The 18,076-nt window shown below is 46.1% G+C and overlaps 1 long non-coding RNA gene across 2 annotated transcripts in view; it reads right to left on the minus strand.

Annotated features, from left to right (window-relative positions):
• Positions 1-980: 980 nt before the first annotated feature.
• Positions 981-18,076, minus strand: part of LOC309443938 — a 45,073-nt gene continuing 27,977 nt past the window's right edge. Inside the window, exons 1-5 of one of the 2 annotated variants that reach the window (XR_014184884.1) lie at positions 17,852-17,882; positions 17,403-17,515; positions 13,615-13,747; positions 12,889-13,104; positions 981-1,264 (exon numbers count right to left, since the gene is read on the minus strand). This is a non-coding gene — a long non-coding RNA (uncharacterized lncRNA). Of the gene's footprint in view, positions 1,265-12,888; positions 13,105-13,614; positions 13,748-17,402; positions 17,516-17,851; positions 17,883-18,076 lie in introns of those variants that run through there. The other variant, XR_014184883.1, reaches the window with a different exon arrangement.

The raw sequence follows: 18,076 nt of genomic DNA on the forward strand, positions 1-18,076 counted from the left end.
TTGTGTGTCTGGATCATCTGCAATAACTCTTTCCTCCTGTTGACTCCTTTTCTTGATGTGTAAAAAAGATTTGACCAGTAGTGGCTGTGGGTCAGAGTGCAGAAACAAGGGTTTAGCTTATGGCCTGAGAAGCTGAACATTTGTCAATTATTTTGCACTGGCTGTGGCTCATTTCTGCTGTTAGGAACCTGTCTCAGGTCTCCCAAACAAATAGTCTTGGTGTTTTGAGTAATAAAGGTCTCTGAAAAGTCAGCAGAAACTTCCGCAAAACTTAAGTGAATACAGGTTCGGGTCTTATTTTCATATTGCTTTCTCAGACAGTTGAGAAATTAATTGTCTGCCCTTCTGCAAGAATTACAGCTCTGTACTGTTTTCAAAGGTATTTGAGAGCACGAAGGCTTTAGGGGTACGTGCAATGAGCTGAAATGCACAGGCTCTCAGTCTGGCAGCTGCTGAGGCCCGCACCGTTGTCAGGCCCAGTCCCCGGCTGATTAAAGTGTCCTCACTTCACTGCAGTCAGTGCCGCTGTGGCAGGTTGAGCCAGAGGGTCAGGAGGTGGGTGGAACTTTCATGTTAGGTTGTGATGTCTCTACATTTTCTTCAGAATCAAAGGCAATAATATAAGAACTTGCTTTGGTGTAGTGTCCAGGTTGGTAGTTGTCGAGGGTTAAGATTGCGGGGTGACAATAAAACCCTGGCAGATGTATTGTTAACCTCCCCTCCCCCCCACTTCCCCCTTTTTCCCCTCCCTCTCCCCCCTTCCCACTCAGGACAGGCGATCGGGAGGAAAAGAAGGACAGAGAGAAGAGAGTTGGAAAAATTAAAGATGTTTTACTAATGCTACTAATAAGAATAGAGAAAATAATACAAAATATACAAAACCAATCTTGAAAGTCTCAGCAACTGCAGAGCCGGCCACCAAAGTCCTGGACTGGACTCTGCAACCAAGCGGAGCTGGATTCAGTCTCTCACTAGGCCTCAGTTCGCAGGGACGACTCGCAAGATCCTCTCCTAATGTCAGCCATGAGGAAAAAGGGACGAGGTCCTCATGATCTCCCACTTTTATATGAAGTATTCACGTGAATGGAATGTTATACACAGTTGGTCAGTTTCTTGGTCACTTGTTTCTCGTCGCCCCTCTCGCGAGATGTCCATCCATGCTTATCAATAAGTTTGCATTCCATTGCTATGTTTACCAAAACATGTGTCTGGTTCTCCAGGAAAATGCAGCTAATATGAAGCTTTAGCTGACAGGCAAAATTCACTGAAAGAGAAACTTGTTTTTAACAAAACCAGGACAGTAGTATAAAGATTTTGAGTAGCAGATTTCCCATCTCTGTCTCCTGTTTTTACCAGGAAAAATATTATAAAGTATTTTTGACCTCCTGTACATTTCCCAGCTGATGGTTTTGTGCAGCAGGTGGGGAGCATTTTGAGCATGTCTGTGTCCCATAAAGATACTTTAGAAAAGCAGAATTTTTTTCACGTTTCAGGGGTGTTGTTCCTTGTATGTAGAAGGACTTTACCAGGTTTTGGTCATATTCTCAAGGGAAGATTTCTTAGTGATGCTGCATTTGTAGACTGATTTGGAGGCTTTTCAGCTGAAAAGCGTTAGATGGTAAATTTTTGGATGTGTCTGAGAGAAATGCAGCTTTAACTGAAGATTTCATAGAACCTGTGTTGAAGGGAATATCGAAGTTTTTGTTCATTTTGAGTGAGCTGGGGTTTATTACCAATTCCTTTAAGTACTGAGAAGCTTGAAATCTTGCTTAGTAACTTCTTGTAGAGGTACCAGTAAGTGAAGGAACTTAGATCTTTTATGCTTCAAACATCCTGGGTTCTTGAATGGTTGGCCCCGTTATGAGAGAATGGTCAGTTTAAAAGCCAACCATAAGATTACAGCTTAAGCACCGGAAACACTTGGCTATTTAAATAGAAAAACACCTTTCTTACGTTTCAAAATTTGACAATTAGTGAAAGCAAAAGACAAATAGGCTGTGACTGACACAGTCATCCGCAGTTCCTTAAATTTCCAGTGTGAAGCTTTCATAGAAACAGCAAATTTCTTAGCTTTAAATTTAATATTAGACATCAAAGGATGGCAATCATAGATACTGTTTTTGTCACTAAATATTGAGTGAAGCTTTAGACTTTAGTCACTACAGTGTTACAAAGTATTAAAAGCCATGGTAGTAGCTCATTATTGTAATAGATCCTGCACAAAAGCACCGTCCTGTCTGAAAAGAACTTGCAGACTGAATATCAAGCGCTGCTTGTCTGTACCCATGTTGTCTCGGCTGCTGGTATCCGAGGCTGTGGTATCAGTTTGGCAACAATCTGATGTTTCTGAAGTTATTTGTAGACATCGAGGCAATGGCGGGTCTTAACAAAACTTGCAAAGACAGAAGTGACTTGTGGAGATGCTGAGAGACAACACCTCCCTCTGTTTGAAGAGATGGAAACCCGCGGCACTTCCAGAAATGGTCTTACAGCTTGTTTCTTTTAGATAATAATATATGATAGGATCATAAGATAACTTGATAGCAGTTGGACTATGTAATGTTTTGTGGAGAATGTCAGAGAAATCTCTTGAAGAAAAACTTATTAAAATCCTCCAGTATTTGATACAGCATTTGGTATTTGGAGAGCCAAAACTGACAGAATTGTTTAGTAACTAGAGATGGACTATTCCACAGTATCACAGCATGTTTGGGATTGGAAGGGACCTCAGAAGATCATCCGGTCCAATCCCCCCATGGAGCAGGAACGCCCAGGTGAGGTCGCACAGGAACATGTCCAGGCGGGTTTTGAATGTCTCCAGAGAAGGAGACTCCACAACCTCCCTGGGCAGCCTGTTCCAGTGTTCTGTCACCCTTACTGAGAAGAAGTTTTTTCTCAAATTTAAGTGGAACCTCTTGTGTTCCAGCTTGATCTCATTACCCCTTGTCCTATCATTGTTTGCCACCGAGAAGAGCCTGGCTCCATCCCCATGGCACTCACCCTTTATATATTTATAAACATTAATAAGGTCACCACTCAGTCTCCTCTTCTCCAGACTAAAGAGACCCAGCTCCCTCAGCCTTTCCTCATAAGGGAGGTGGTCCACTCCCTTAATCATCTTGGTTGCCCTACGCTGGACCCTCTCCAGCAGTTCCCTGTCCTTCTTGAACTGAGGGGCCCAGAACTGGACACAATATTCCAGATGTGGTCTCACCAGGGCGGAGTAGAGGGGAAGGAGGACCTATCTGATCTACTAACCACCCCCCTTCTAACCCACCCCAGGATGCCACTGGCCTTCCTGGCCACAAGGGCACAGTGCTGGCTCATGGTCATCCTGTTGTCCACCAGGACCCCCAGGTCCCTTTCCCCTACACTGCTCTCTAATATGTAATTTCCCAACCTATACTGGAACCTGGGGTTGTTCCTGCCCAGATGCAGGACTCTACACTTTCCCTTGTTCAATTTCATTAGATTATTCCCCGCCCAACTCTCCAGCCTGTCCAGGTCTCTGATGGCAGCACAGCCCTCCGGCGTGTCAGCCACTCCTCCCAGCTTAGTGTCATCAGCAAACTTGCTGATAGTACACTCCATTCCCTCGTCCAAATCGTTAATTAATATATTGAATAATATTGGCCCCAGCACTGACCCCTGAGGCACTCCCTGATGGACAGAGGTCAAGAATCCTGCAAAGTTCAGCATAAACATACAGTGCATAAATGCACGCTGCCCACATCCCAACTCTCATTAAAGCTTAGGCACCAGGTGGGGAAAGTGTGCAGGGTCTGACTGCTAAGGAACCAAACTGGGACTGACACAAAAAAATCAATATGGGTTTCCCTTAAAAAAACCCAGAATATGTGTGGGCTGTAAAGTCACACCTAGAATAGATTCCTACTTCTTCCATCTTGCAGTCACTTCTAAGTTTGATTGGTTTGTGGTGGTTTATGACCAGTCATTAAAATGTTCCCACTCAGATGTATCATGAACTCCTCTTAAGCCGGTGCAAGGTGTGGTTTGAAAGGAGCTGTTCCAGCCGGTGTGAGGGCTCTCCCCGCAGGGCTCTCGAGGCTCCGTGTCCCCAGCTGAGCTCCCTGTGGCCGTGACTGTGCCTCTCCTCTCAGAGGGACGACTGGTCTGCCTGGTTTAGTCTGGGTTTGCTTTGCAGTGCGCGAGGATATGTGTAAACCCTTGATCTCTGCCTCAGCTTCCCCAGCCACGGTGGAATTGTCCAACATGATGCCCTTGTCATAAGATTGTTGAAACCAGAGTTCTTATTTTAAAGCCTTGGGCGGTGCTGAATTTGTGAGCCATGGCAGGACAGAATAATGCTGCCTGTAAGGCACAGGCCTTGTCTGGGTAGGTAAGAGATTCTGCTTTGCCTTTGGAGTTGTGCCCTTGGTTTCCTCTTTCCCAGTGGCATTTTCACAGCCCCACGGCCATGCCCGCTTGTGACAGCTGTGCCACTAGTTTTGGCACAAGTGGGCGCTTGCCACCTAGAAAACTTGGTGTGGAATCACCCTCGGAGTGGGAAGGAATGGCAAATACTGCAGAAACAGAAGCTGTGTTGGAGAAAACAGTTGTGTTCCAGCCTCCTTGTGCGCTGGAGTGTTGCTCTGGGAAAGGCTGAGTGAAAATGGGCAGAAAGGGTCCTGGAGCTGTGAGCAGAGCAACTGTTTTGGTTGATTCCTCCTCTGTGCAGGCTGCTTCCTATGAATGACCAAGCTAGTTTGCAAGATACTGGCTGTTTCTTTAGGATTTTTTTCCTCTTCAAGCTCCTTAATTTTGCCCAACTCTTAGATTCCACATTTGTAGTTTGAGCTAGAAACACTCTTTAATTGTTTATGCTAATTGTATATGAATTACACTATTTGGGATTTTGCTTTTACTCAGTAGAGGTTCCTCTAAACAGCCATCTCATTTTTCAGATATGGAAACCTGGAGATTTCAGGCTGCAAAGAATTTGGAAACCAGAATTCCCCTGCATCCACCACAGTGATCAGGATGTAAGTTTGGTTTTGCACCGCCCAGCGAGCCCCAGTCAGGGTTCAGTGTTGGAGGAGGACGTGGGCAGCAGAGCTGTTGTTTCCTTTGACAATTCACACCCCTGTTTGCTTCAAGGAGCTTGTGTAAAGGCTGAGTATCAACTGTCTCATAACACATCCAATAATGCAACCCAGAGAAAAAGCTTTAATTTTTTTTTTAATGGCTGCACTGGTTACTCAAGGTGTAATTGAAGACGCAGCCTTTAGTTTCCTATGAAGTAATATCTTAATAATATTTCTTGCATAAAAAGAACAAATTAAATTCTATGCTCAAATAAGTGTCCATACTGCCTTCACATGGGGGATGAATGTCTCAGTGTTTCTGTTGTTATATTAGATACAGATCCATAGGATTGCATCAATACCTGCTGTATACAACCCATGTGTTCTCTCTGAATTTGCTCACAGTGCAATCGTGTCGATTTTACGAGCCTGGCTCGATCAGCGCACCGAGGATTTCCAAGAGCCACTGGACTACGTCTGTCTGATGAAGGTGCTGGATTATCTGAAGAGGAACATACCCGGCTCTGACCTGGAGAAGAGAGCGCAGAACCTCTTGGAGCAGTTCCAGAAAGAAGAACTGGAAAATGACGGTAAAGTACCTTTCTCTGCTGTCTGTGTGTTCTCCCAGCGTCAAGCCTGACACATCCCCTTATCCTGGGCAGAAAGCTTCCTGTGCCATGAGCTGAAAAGTCGTAGGAGCTCACGTAGCATGTGAATGACAACTAGAATCAACTTCCAGGTTTAGCAGAGGGGCAAGAGGGCATAATTCGTGTAATAAGGGATAAAGGAAATGACAGAGAAAACCCATTTCATCCCATGAAAATCCTGTCTGCCAGGTGTTCCAGAAATATCCTGTGAATGCACAGTACTGTGAAATGTCCATCCGTGCCTGGTGGTGTCCTTTCCTGGGTTTGGTTTTCACCAGCCACACTAGGCGAGCTCACAAGAGCTCTGTTTAGATGCCTCTGGTATTCTGAGTGTCCTGGTTTTGGTTAAACAAGACCAAATGGCTTTGAGTGCATTTTCCTTTCTGCTAAGCTCTTCTACATGCATTTTTCTCAAGTTGGCTGTGTGTTTTTCAGACCCCGTTGGCTCTGGAGTGGGTAACGGTAGGACCAGTGTGCAGAAAAGGCCCAGGTTTAGACGTAGTGCTGCGACAGACAAGGCTGCTGATAAGCTTTGCACATCCCATGAGAGGGGTGGACTTGCAGGGAGGGGTGGCCAGAACAGGTGACCCAAAGTGGCCAGCTAGGTAGGTGTTCCACACCATCCATGGTGTACAGCATCTAGAAATGGGAGATCACCAGGGTCTCAATCTCTTCATCCATGGCCGGCATCTGAAGAGGACCCTGCCTACAATCCTAGGCCTGGTTCCAGGCCCTGCATCCCTGAATCCAGCTCTGGTTTACTGCTGAGTCCAGCCCAGGGCATCGGGGTGCCTGTCCTGCAGCTGCTGGAGCCACAATTGGTTTCATATATTTTGCATTACTTTCTCTCCTCATTAGTATTACTAGTAAAGCATGTTTTAACTTTCCAACTGGTCTCCCTCCCTTCTCCTCCTCACCCCTTGAAATCTGGATATAAGAGCATGCTCAATGCAATACTTTAGGGGTATAATTGCAGTCTTGCCTCTCTGCAGTTCAGCTTTTTTTTCAGACTATAGAGTGCATAAATACCGACAAGTAGATTATCAAAAATCTGCAGTGTTAATAAGGAATTGTTGTTGGGGAGATGGTGGGGATTTTGTCTTCCAAAGAGTGGTTAGTGAATGAGTTAAGGCACTTCTCAGCTAAGAGACCCTGAACAGCTCAGTTCTCTCTGTTTCTTTTTCTTCCACCTCCTCTTTGCCAATTTAATCTTCTGGTCCTTAACTTTCTCACTAAAACATGCAGCACACTGAGGCCGTTACACCAGGCAGGAGCCTTTGCATGTTCTGCTATTAGATGTAGTGGTTTTGGAAATATCTGCTTTGATAAATTGTTTGTTGTGTAAATTTACTAATCCATGTTTTCCATGCTGGACAGACGGGTTCCACAGCAAATCTCCTCGGGGCTTGGGCAGGTAGGCGAGTGGGCGGAGAGAATGCAAATTGAGATTCGAAGCCTGCCAATCAGATTGCGAGAGGGAAGAGGAGGGGCGGGGCGCATGGGAATGACAGGCGGGGCGAGGATGGGGCGGGGACATGCAAATCAGGGGCGTGGCTACGCAAATAGGGCACTACAGAGCTGGAACGGGCTGCCGGGAGGTTCCGCCGAGGAGGGTTCTGTGGGTGGGGTGGCTCTCCAGAGCGAATTCTCTGTGGCGGGTTGTCCCGGGTGACTCGTTTGCTGTGGATGTTCCCGGGTGGCCACCCCCGCACACGCCCGCCCGTTCAGCCCCGGCTCCGCGCATGCAGAGTATTGAGGAATGAATGTGGTACAGAGCATGTTCAGATGCTTCACTCGTGTAATAAGTAAATGATCAAAATTGTTATTGTTGATCAAATCAAGTGGAACTCAGTTGTGTTATGTATGTTGTGTTATATTATGTATGTTGTTGTGAGCAGTAACTGTGTTTGTGCAAGTTTGGTTATGTTTTGTAAAACTTTGTGGTGGCAGTTAAACTGAGGCCTGAATGCAGCAAGGTCAAATAGGACAAGCCCCCCCCAGTGACTCAGCTTTTCAAGCCAGAAACCAGCGACATCCAGTGGCTCAAAAGGCAACATTTTCCACAGCAAATTCTCCCACAGCAACACCTTCCACCAACCCGGAGAGCTGCTGGAAGCCCGCGAACAGCATCAACCAATGCATGAACACGTGTAAAACTTAAATAAGCACCCACGAAGAGTGGAGGGTGTGCCCGTGGCGGAACCGAGCTCCCCCGGTCACCCAGCGCTGTTTTGCCTAATTACCGCTTGCTTTAAATTCGCTTGTTCAATGAAATTGATTAATTGGCTTAAAAACTTGTCTTCATTTATAACAACTCGTGTTTCAGAGAGCACAGCAGAGCGTTTGTTTGCATTTGATCGTCTGTAATAGCACGTTGTGCAGAATCCGTTCCGCTGTTCCGGTCACGGCCGCTCCCGCACCCCCTGTTGTAATTGAAACAGCCTTAGTGGCATATATTACGTGCTAATACACAAAGCAGCGTTGCGGTCTCTGAAACATGCATAGAAGGACGTATATTTAAGATAATTCTAGACGTAAGCAAGCATTATGGTTCTTATTGGGATCTTTTGGCATCTAAACTCTTACATGGTGGAAAGCATCTGTGAAGCTCCTGCTAGAACAGCTGCAGAGTGGTGAAGAATGAATGTGGGACAGATCACGTTTAGATGCTTCACTCCTGTCACTTTCAGTCAATAGAGAAGCCAAATAACATGCTTGTGATTTATAAATATTACTTTAATGTTCATGGTTTTTGCATGTTACACATCCCAGGGTCTCAACTGCTGCAGTTCATATAACGTACAGTGAACAGGGAGGCGCTGGGTGTCCCAAAGCGCCTCAAATCTGTAGGATACTCCTACCTGGAAACCTCATTGGACATTCACCATCTTTGGTTTTCTGAGTGTATTCTTCACTACTATTTTTTTTTTTTCCAAAGGAATGGTCACATGCTTTTTGGTGTCCTGAATTACATTAAAACCCCAGGTAGAAGTCAAAGACTGAGCTCCAGTATCCTGGAGCCACTAATTGATGCTGAAAACATTAACATGAGACTGGACTGTGTTCAGGAATTACTCCAGGACGGGGAGCTCTTTTTTGGTCTTCAACTAGGTAGTAGTTTATTTTTAATGCATCGTATTCAATTCATTTTAAAACATTTTTTTTTTTTTCCTAATCTGTGAAAGTATGCAATGTGACTCAATATGTTTGAATTTTTTTTAATAAATTGTCAGGTGACGCATAGTGAAGTTATATTTATTATGATAGTGATATTTTTCTCAGGTATTTTGCTAAGAAAAGTGAATTTCTGAAATTAAATGGGTAGAAGTCAGCCAATATCTTTTTCAAAGGATTGGAGTTTGTCTCTACCTCTATGACTAGTTGGAAGTATTCGAGTGTACATAATGTATACATTAAAAACAAATAAAGGCATCACTGATGTTATACTTGTTGTGTATGGATATTTTTTCCTGTTGCTTCATAGTGGTCCAGACAAACCAAACAAAATACAATAGCAGAGTATGAGTCAGTCCACCTGAAGCTGGATCATGTAAACTTAATCTTTATCACAAGAGATGTGTGATTCAATCAAACTAAAAGAATATTGCTGAATTGATATATGTCCACCTGTAAAATAATCACTACATGCTTCGGTATAGCCTATATAGTTATGACAACATAATTTAGATAGCAGCAATTCTTAACCTGTTTTTTTTTTTCCCTGGTAAATAATTTGTGAAGATGATGGAATGAAAGAAAAAGATTAGCAAAAGTTCAATTTCCATTCAATTTCTGATCTGTTTACTTTTGTTTTACAGTTATCTCAAAATTCCTGGATACAGAACAACTACTTTCCATTTTGGCGCAAGTTCCAAAGCAGGATATGGTATGTTTTGAAATGCACCTTAGATGATCAGTTACCTCCAAGACGCTTGTCTTGGAGCAGGAACCTGATAGTCCTGGGGAATCAATGCAAACACATGGAAAATCAGCCCTACTGAAATCCAAAAATCATGTTGTATATTGACATAAAACTTACCTTCTCTTCTGACAAACTGCTGACGGGCAGAGAGGAAGATCTGGAAAGTCCTGCGTTTGTCACCAGAGCGGCAGGAGGTGTCACGAGTGGTGGCGGCTGCTGCCAAAGCTGCTTACGGACCCTTTTTGTGTAGCCAGTTCCATTTCTGAAGTTGTTCACAGCCTAGAGGCAGAAAAACCATTTACAGAAAGGTAACGTTACGGAATATATTCCGGAAACTTCAGCAGATCTCCACACAAAACCCTCTGCGGAGTCAAATTACTTGTGCATTCCTGCAAATGCCATCAAACCTAAAATAAATCAACATACAGAGATAGGAACATGTCACATTAAACATAGATGTTAAGGATTGGTATTTAATCCTTTATTTAATGCTTTGGTATTTAAAGTCCTTCAGTGTTAACGCTGAATTTGAATGTGAGGCGATCACGCTCAACAAAACTGTGACCCGAATTGGACAAACTGACTCTAAATTTAGAGTTGTGACCTTCTGGAACAACAGATAATGTGTTTGAACAGGAAATTCAGCCTTAAGCAATACAGCCTTGCTTAAGGAGATGTAAATCCATAGTTTTTACAAACAGACTTTTCTTACAAACAGCGTATGTAAAAGTCATCACGTCACCTGGCGCAGGAACTTGTTGGCAACTAAAGCATCAGGAGAAACATCCATCCGGTGACGTGTTGGGCATTAATGTTCCTCAGATTCCAGTAACGCTGTCCTGATACCTGTAGAGAATTAGAGCCATCCAAGTATTTTTAGCCAAACTAAGGACATTTTGTGGGTTCTAATCAATTGTAAGAACACTTAGATGGGTAAATATGGTCTGGAATGAAGAGCATGAAGCTCTAAATGTTCCATAGTGTAAAAAGTTTCTCGTACGCAACAAATAGCTATAGAGTTTGGATATTTTGTTCTTACAACATTTGAAGATGTAGGCTGGGCTGTGTCCTGGTGTTCTAATTAGTCTCATTAGACGAGGCTGTGTCTGGATGTTTTGACCGGTCTTTCTTCCACCTTCTCATCCAGTGAGAAGTCACCAACCTCAAGGTTAAGGAATAAAACACGTCTCACAAACCATGAGTAGGTAGGTTTGAGTTCTGGAGGCCTGAACCAACCCTCTCAGGGAGAAGAATGTGGATTAAATGATATTTATTTCTTAAATTTCTTTTCTGATAGTTTAAATGATATTTCCTTCTTATGAGTGAAGCATCTGAACATGCTCTGTACCACATTCATTCCTCAATACTCTGCATGCGCGGAGCCGGGGCTGAACGGGCGGGCGTGTGCGGGGGTGGCCACCCGGGAACATCCACAGCAAACGAGTCACCCGGGACAACCCGCAACAGAGAATTCGCTCTGGAGAGCCACCCCACCCACAGAACCCTCCTCGGCGGAACCTCCCGGCAGCCCGTTCCAGCTCTGTAGTGCCCTATTTGCGTAGCCACGCCCCTCATTTGCATGTCCCCGCCCCATCCTCGTCCCGCCTGTTGTTCCCATGCGCCCCGCCCCTCCTCTTCCCTCTCGCAATCTGATTGGCAGGCTTCGAATCTCAATTTGCATTCTCTCCGCCCACTCGCCTACCTGCCCAAGCCCCGAGGAGATTTGCATATCCGGCACGACGCTCTGTTCTCTTCTATTTCTATTCGACCCCATCTATTTTCTATTATTTCTATTTCTATTCATTCTCGTTCTATTTCTTCTCCTGTTTTCTGTTTCTTTCCCTGCGAAGTACAAACCACACCTGATCTCACAGATGTTCAGTGTAACCTGTAGCTGCTTTTGGTAAATATGAGCAGAACTTTACAGCGCACGGCTTTCCCAGCAACACGAAGCAGAGAGCGTATTTAAAAATAAAAAAAAAAAAAAAAAGACGACACACAGCCTTATAGGTCCATGTGATTAATTCTATTCAGTACGCTTTTACTTAAGTTAGATTCCATGAAAACTAAATTGCGCTCATCCAGTGACCTGTGAGCAGTAGAACCCATCACCACGCAGTCACTCAGAGAGCTCGCAGCAGCGCCCCGGCTGCCGCAGCCATGGAATAAAGCATTTGGCTGGCACACAGCCCACAGCAGCCCCCGCTCCGGCCGCGGACGGGGCGCAGGGGCCGTTCTGCTCCCTGGGCAGCTCAGGCCTCTCCCTCTGCGGAGCCTGAATGGCTGGGGGGGTCGAGTGCACCCGCCAGAGACAGTTCCAGGTGAGGATGAGTTTTTTAATCCTTTCTACAAACAGGATTTCTTTGCATTTTAAAAACCTTATACATCACTGACATTGGCTCTTATGTCTCTTTTTACACATACATATGTATTTAGGGAATATATTTGTTTCATATGTATCATCTATTTCCACTGTAATATATGTCTACTTAGACATCTACATACTTGTATACGTATTTACACATATATATCTGCTTAAACTTATACAGAATATCTGTTTACGCTTATATATCAACACTTAGTATCTAGAATATCTATTTATACTTATTATCTAGAATATCTATTTATACTTATGCACCTGTTTAGCCTTCCCTTTGGACACAAATAGCTTTTTAGACTCGCAGATGTTGGCATATTATTACAATCATATTACTACAATGATGTATATTTAGACAGCGACATCGGTTCACACTTGGCATGTGACACGATGAGCAGTGACACGTGGCCAGCTGCACGGCCCAAGCAAGAGGCACAGCCCTGACCCGCCGGGGAAACGCGCCACTGAAAGCCAGACGGAAATAAAGTACGTCAGAGCACTCTGTCAAAATATTGGGAAAAAGAACTCACAGCATTCAGTTGCCTGTCTTTTTAAGTTTTTAGAACAAATACCTATCTGCTTAAGTACACCTAATAAATTATATGCTGTGCATACTCAGCAATTACACTTTTAACTATGGAAGTCAACATGTAAATTAGACCATTTTATTTTTTTTAAGTTTCATTTATGATAGGAAAAATCAGTGAGACAGATGATATGGGTTTACTTAAAAAAAATAAAAAAATATCCCCATTCCTGCAGTACAGCATAAGGCTACGAAAAAGGAGCGTCAGACTCGCTAACACTTTTGGCTGCACTGCAGCACACAGGGGAACACGTTTCTGTGACAGCTCGACTGGCACAACCGGGAACCCAAAGCTCAGCGGTGCCACCAGCCTTTGCCAGGCCTGCTGTGCTGGGCTCTGTGGAAGGAAATGGACTTGGGTCGGTTGTTGAGAAGAAAATGAACAGTCCTGTTGTTGGTCAGGCCACTGCCGATTACATCACCTGGGAAGATCCACTCGGAGGGCAGGTTCATAAAACGCAGCTTTTTGGAATGAGGAATACTGCCGTTTTGGAACATTTCTTACCAACTGAAGCCAGAACTACACACTGCAGCTTAAGAAAACAAGTCATTATTGAAACAATAACTCATCCAAACCACACCAGGACTCACTGCCACTAGTTACGAGGCTGAAAGTGCTTCTTGGGAACAACTGGGAAATGCGCAGAAGCAAAACTGATTTGCCCAGGTGCCTGTATCTCAGTCAGCTTTTTGAGTACTATTCTAAGATATTTTAAAAACCTATTGACTGAAAAAGAACAAAGCATTTGTCATTGAAGCAGCTGTTTCTTCTGGACATCTGAACCCTTACAAACACCTCCTTTCCTCTTTTAGTACAAAATCATTTCCACTGTATCATTCAATAGTAAGCGCACAGAAACAGAAGATTACGCTTTCAGGAAGAGAAAATAAACAGAGGGAGGTAAGCTCTGCACAGTGTACCATGCTCCGGAACAGACCTTACTTTTAGTACTTGTGTTAAAATATTTCCTATTAAAAATATAGAAGGAGAGTCAGTGCATTCTTAATATTAACTTTAAAGTCCATTCTATAAGTACCTTAGGAAAAATGCAGACACACGTCTTAGCCGTACCTTGTACGGGCAGACCACTCTGGATTCTTTCTGTCTGCTTGTACTTCTGTAGCAGAAGACGAGGCAACCGCAGTGAGACGGTGGCAGTGGACATCCAGCTGAAAGAGGAAAAAACCCTTCAGAACAAAGCTGGATAGGAATCTGACACTTCCTTTCTCTTGCGAAGGCCACAGCTGAGTGGAGGAAAAAGTATTTTGTACCATCTATAGTACACTTGTTGATAGGGGCCACTGGAGCGTTTGCGTTTTTTAGACAACCAGGCCGTTTTTTTGACTCATTGGCAGCCTGAGTTCCCTAGAACGCACTTTCCCAGATACACACAGAACACAGACACAGATATCGCCTAAGTATAGCCAAGATTTCCTTCCTCGCCCTGAGTGTTGGTATTGAAGAGTCCAGCAGCCCATCTGCCCCACTGGAAAAAAAAAAAAACCAACAACAAAAAAAAAAACCCAAAAAACAAAAACCAAACCTTTTCAGGCCGTTTCTTCAAACGGTAAAGATATTTTAAAATTGCAGTTATCTTTTCCAACCAAAGTGATGTTGTGATTCCTTTGAAAAGGAGGGTAAGGAGCAGATCAGCTTGCCAGAGAAAGAGAGGGACAGGGAGCAAGACAAGGTGACACAGAGGGAAAGGCAAAAGGGCCAGGGAGGCAGGGCAAAGGGAAGGAAATGTTAATGAAATATAACAAGGGCAAGTGTAGAGTCTTGAATCTGGGCAGGAACAACCCAGGTTCCAGTATAAGTTGGAGAATGACCTATCAGAGAGCAGCGTAGGGGAAAGGGACCTGGGGGTCCTGGGGACAGCAGGGTGACCATGAGCCAGCACTGGGCCCTTGTGGCCAGGAAGCCAATGGGACCTGGGGTGGGTTAGAAGGGGGTGGTCAGTAGGTCAGAGAGGTTCTCCTGCCCCTCTGCTCTGCCCTGGGGAGACCACACCTGGAATCTTGTGTCCAGTTGTGGCCCCTCAGTTCCAGCAGGACAGGGAACTGCTGCAGAGAGTCCAGCGCAGCCACCAAGATGCTGCAGGGAGTGGAGCATCTCCCGTGTGAGGAAAGGCTGAGGGAGCTGGGGCTCTGGAGCTGGACAAGAGGACACTGAGGGGTGACGCCATTAATGTTTAAAGATATATAAAGGGTGAGTGTCACGAGGATGGAGCCAGGCTCTTCTCGGTGACAACCAATGATAAGACAAGGGGATTGAAACTGGGCTCTCCAAAGATCAGCCTAAGGATGGAAAACCCAAATTAAGAGGGAAATCAGCAGCCCACTTGAAGTGCATGTACACTAATGCACGCAGTATGGGCAACAAACAAGAGGAGCTGGAAGCCATCATGCAGCAGGACATGATTGCCATCACAGAAACATGGTGGGATGACTCTCATGACTGGAGTGCTGCTATGTGTGGCTACGAGCTCTTCAGAAAAGATAGGCAGGGTAGGAGAGGTGGAGGGGTGGCTTTGTATGTTAGAGAGTCACTTGACTCTGTTAAACTTGAGGTCAGCAGAGGGAGATACGAGAAACCCTGCACAGAGATGGAGAAGGGTGGGGAAATGGACATGCTTCAAGCAGGAGGTTTTGAGTGCGCAGGAACAGGCTATACCGGTGTGCCGAAAGGCTAGCCGGCGGGGAAGACAACCGGCTTGGCTAAACAGGGAGATTCTGAATGAAATCAGAAATAAAAAGAGACTTTACCGACTGTGGAAAAAAGGGCTGGCTACTTATGAAGAATTTATGGAAATAGCTAGATCATGCAGAAAAAAAATCAGGGAAACAAAAGTGCAATTTGAAGTTAATTTGGCCAATTCTGTCAGGGATAATAAAAAGTCCTTCTTCAAATATGTTAACAACAAAAGGAGGGGCAAGGAAAATCTCCATTCTCTGTTGGACTCTGAGGGAAATATAGTTAACAAAGATGAGGAGAAAGCTGAGGTACTTAATACCTACTTTGCCTCAGTTTTTACCAGTAAGACAGGTGGCCCTCGGGACAACTCATGTCTGGAGGTGGTTGACAGAGATAGGAACCCAAATAGGGCCCTTGTATTCCAGGAGGAAATAGTTGGTGATTTACTGAGCCATCTGGATCCTCACAAGTCAATGGGACCAGATGGGATCCACCCTAGGGTGATGAGGGAGCTAGCAGAAGAACTTGCCAAGCCTCTCTCCATCATCTTCCAACAGTCCTGGCTCACTGGGGAGGTCCCATATGATTGGAAATTGGCCAATGTTACCCCAGTCCACAAAAAGGGCTGCAAAGCTGACCCTGGCAACTACAGGCCTGTCAGCCTGACCTCGGTGCCTGGCAGGGTTATGGAGCAGATCATCCTGAATGGAATCTCACAGCACCTTCAGGATGGACAAGGGATCAGACCCAGCCAGCATGGGTTTAGGAGAGGCAGGTCCTGTCTGACCAACCTGATCTCCTTTTATGATCAGGTAACTCACCTGGTGGATGAGGGGAAAGCCGTGGATGTGGTCTATCTGGACTTCAGCAAGGCCTTTGACACTGTCTCCCATAATATACTCCTGCAAAAGCTGGTAGCCCATGGCTTGGACAAGTGTACTCTACGCTGGGTTAAGAACTGGCTGGAGGGCCGGGCCCAGAGAGTGCTGGTGAATGGGGCTGCATCTAGCTGGCGGCCAGTCACTAGTGGTGTTCCCCAGGGGTCGGTGTTGGGTCCAGTCCTATTTAACATCTTTATTGACGATTTAGATGAGGGGATTGAGACCATCATCAGCAAATTTGCTGATGACACCAAGTTGGGAGGGAGTGTCGACCTGCTGGAAGGCAGGAGGGCTCTGCAGAGGGATCTGGACAGACTGGAAAAATGGGCCGATTCCAATGGGATGAAGTTCAATAAGGCCAAGTGCCGGGTCCTGCACTTTGGTCACAACAACCCCCTGCAGCGCTACAGGCTGGGCGCAGAGTGGCTGGAGAGCAGTCAGACAGAAAGGGACCTGGGGGTACTAATTGACAGGGAGCTCAACATGAGCCATCAGTGTGCCCAGGTGGCCAAGAAGGCCAATGGTATCCTGTCCTGTATCAAAAATAGCGTGGTCAGCAGGACAAGGGCAGTGATCCTTCCCCTGTACTCTGCATTGGGGAGGCCACACCTGGAGTATTGTGTTCAGTTCTGGGCCTCTCAGCTCAGGAAAGACATTGAAGTGCTGGAGCGAGTCCAGAGAAGAGCAACAAGACTGGGGAAGGGACTTGAGCATAAGACCTACGGGGAGAGGCTGAGGGAGCTGGGCTTGTTTAGTCTGGAGAAGAGGAGGCTTAGAGCTGAGCTCAGCACTCTCTAGAACTACCTGAAGGGCAGTTATAGCCAGGTGGGGATTGGTCTCTTCTCCCAGGCAGTCAGCAATAGGACAAGGGGACATGGGCTTAAACTCTGCCAGGGGAAATTGAGGCTGGAGATGAGAAAGCAATTCTGTGCAGAGAGAGTGGTCAGGCATTGGAATGGCTGCCCAGGGAGGTGCTGGACTCACCGGCCCTGGAGGTTTTTAAACTGAGATTGGACACGGCACTTAGTGCCATGATCTAGTAAACGGACTGGAGTTGGACCAAGGGTTGGACTCGATGATCTCTGAGGTCTTTTCCAACCCAGTCGATTCTGTGATTCTGTGAAATGGTGAGGAAACAGCAGAGGGAGAAGAGATGAAGAGGAAGGAGGACACAGCAGGAAAGAGGAGGGAGCAGGGAGGGACTGGAGCACAAAACAGGATGAAATGACCCCAAGGGCCCAGGACTCACCACAGTTCCTGCTCTCTGCACTGCCAGGCAAGCTGTGGAGTTCAGGCAATTCTGTCTGTCTGTCTTTTCCTCCCCTCCTATTCTGTAGCTCCAGTCGCTCGCCCATCCTGCACCTAAGAGAACACATCGGTGTCTGACAGCTCTTACAGCACGAGGCTTCACAGATACACCCCACACACACACTCTACGGCCCTACAGTAATTTTCCTCACTCACACAGACCCTGCGGTGCAGGTTTGTGATCTGCTCTGCTGCGGCTGCTCACAGGGACTCTTCCTCGCCCAGAGGGGCAGCTGTCTCTGTGCAGCTGCAGCAGCAGCTGTGGGGATCCCTGCACTTCACCCTCCAGCTGCTTCCCCTTCTCCTGCTCTCTCCAGCTCCAGCCCCAGCAGCTCCTCTCCAGCAAGTGCCCCCGCCCAGGAGAACAAGGCCAGAGCAGCCCACGCACACCTGAGCCAGAGGCAGCAACAACAGCCCCAGGGCCCCAGGGCTGGGCCAGGGCTGCTCAGCCGTGGGGCAGCTCCACGGGCGCCATGGCAAAACTCACCCTGGCCTCCCGCAGAGCAACCGCCTGCTCAGCCTGGGCTGTGCCACCATTGGTCAGGAGGGCTGTCAGTCTCCTCCCCTGAGCTGATCCTGCAGCTGATTGGCTGCCTGGGCTGTGACTCTGCCCTG

The sequence above is a fragment of the Streptopelia decaocto genome (genome assembly GCF_964273445.1).
Source record: "Streptopelia decaocto genome assembly, chromosome: 9".
In the NCBI taxonomy this organism is placed as follows: domain Eukaryota; kingdom Metazoa; phylum Chordata; class Aves; order Columbiformes; family Columbidae; genus Streptopelia; species Streptopelia decaocto.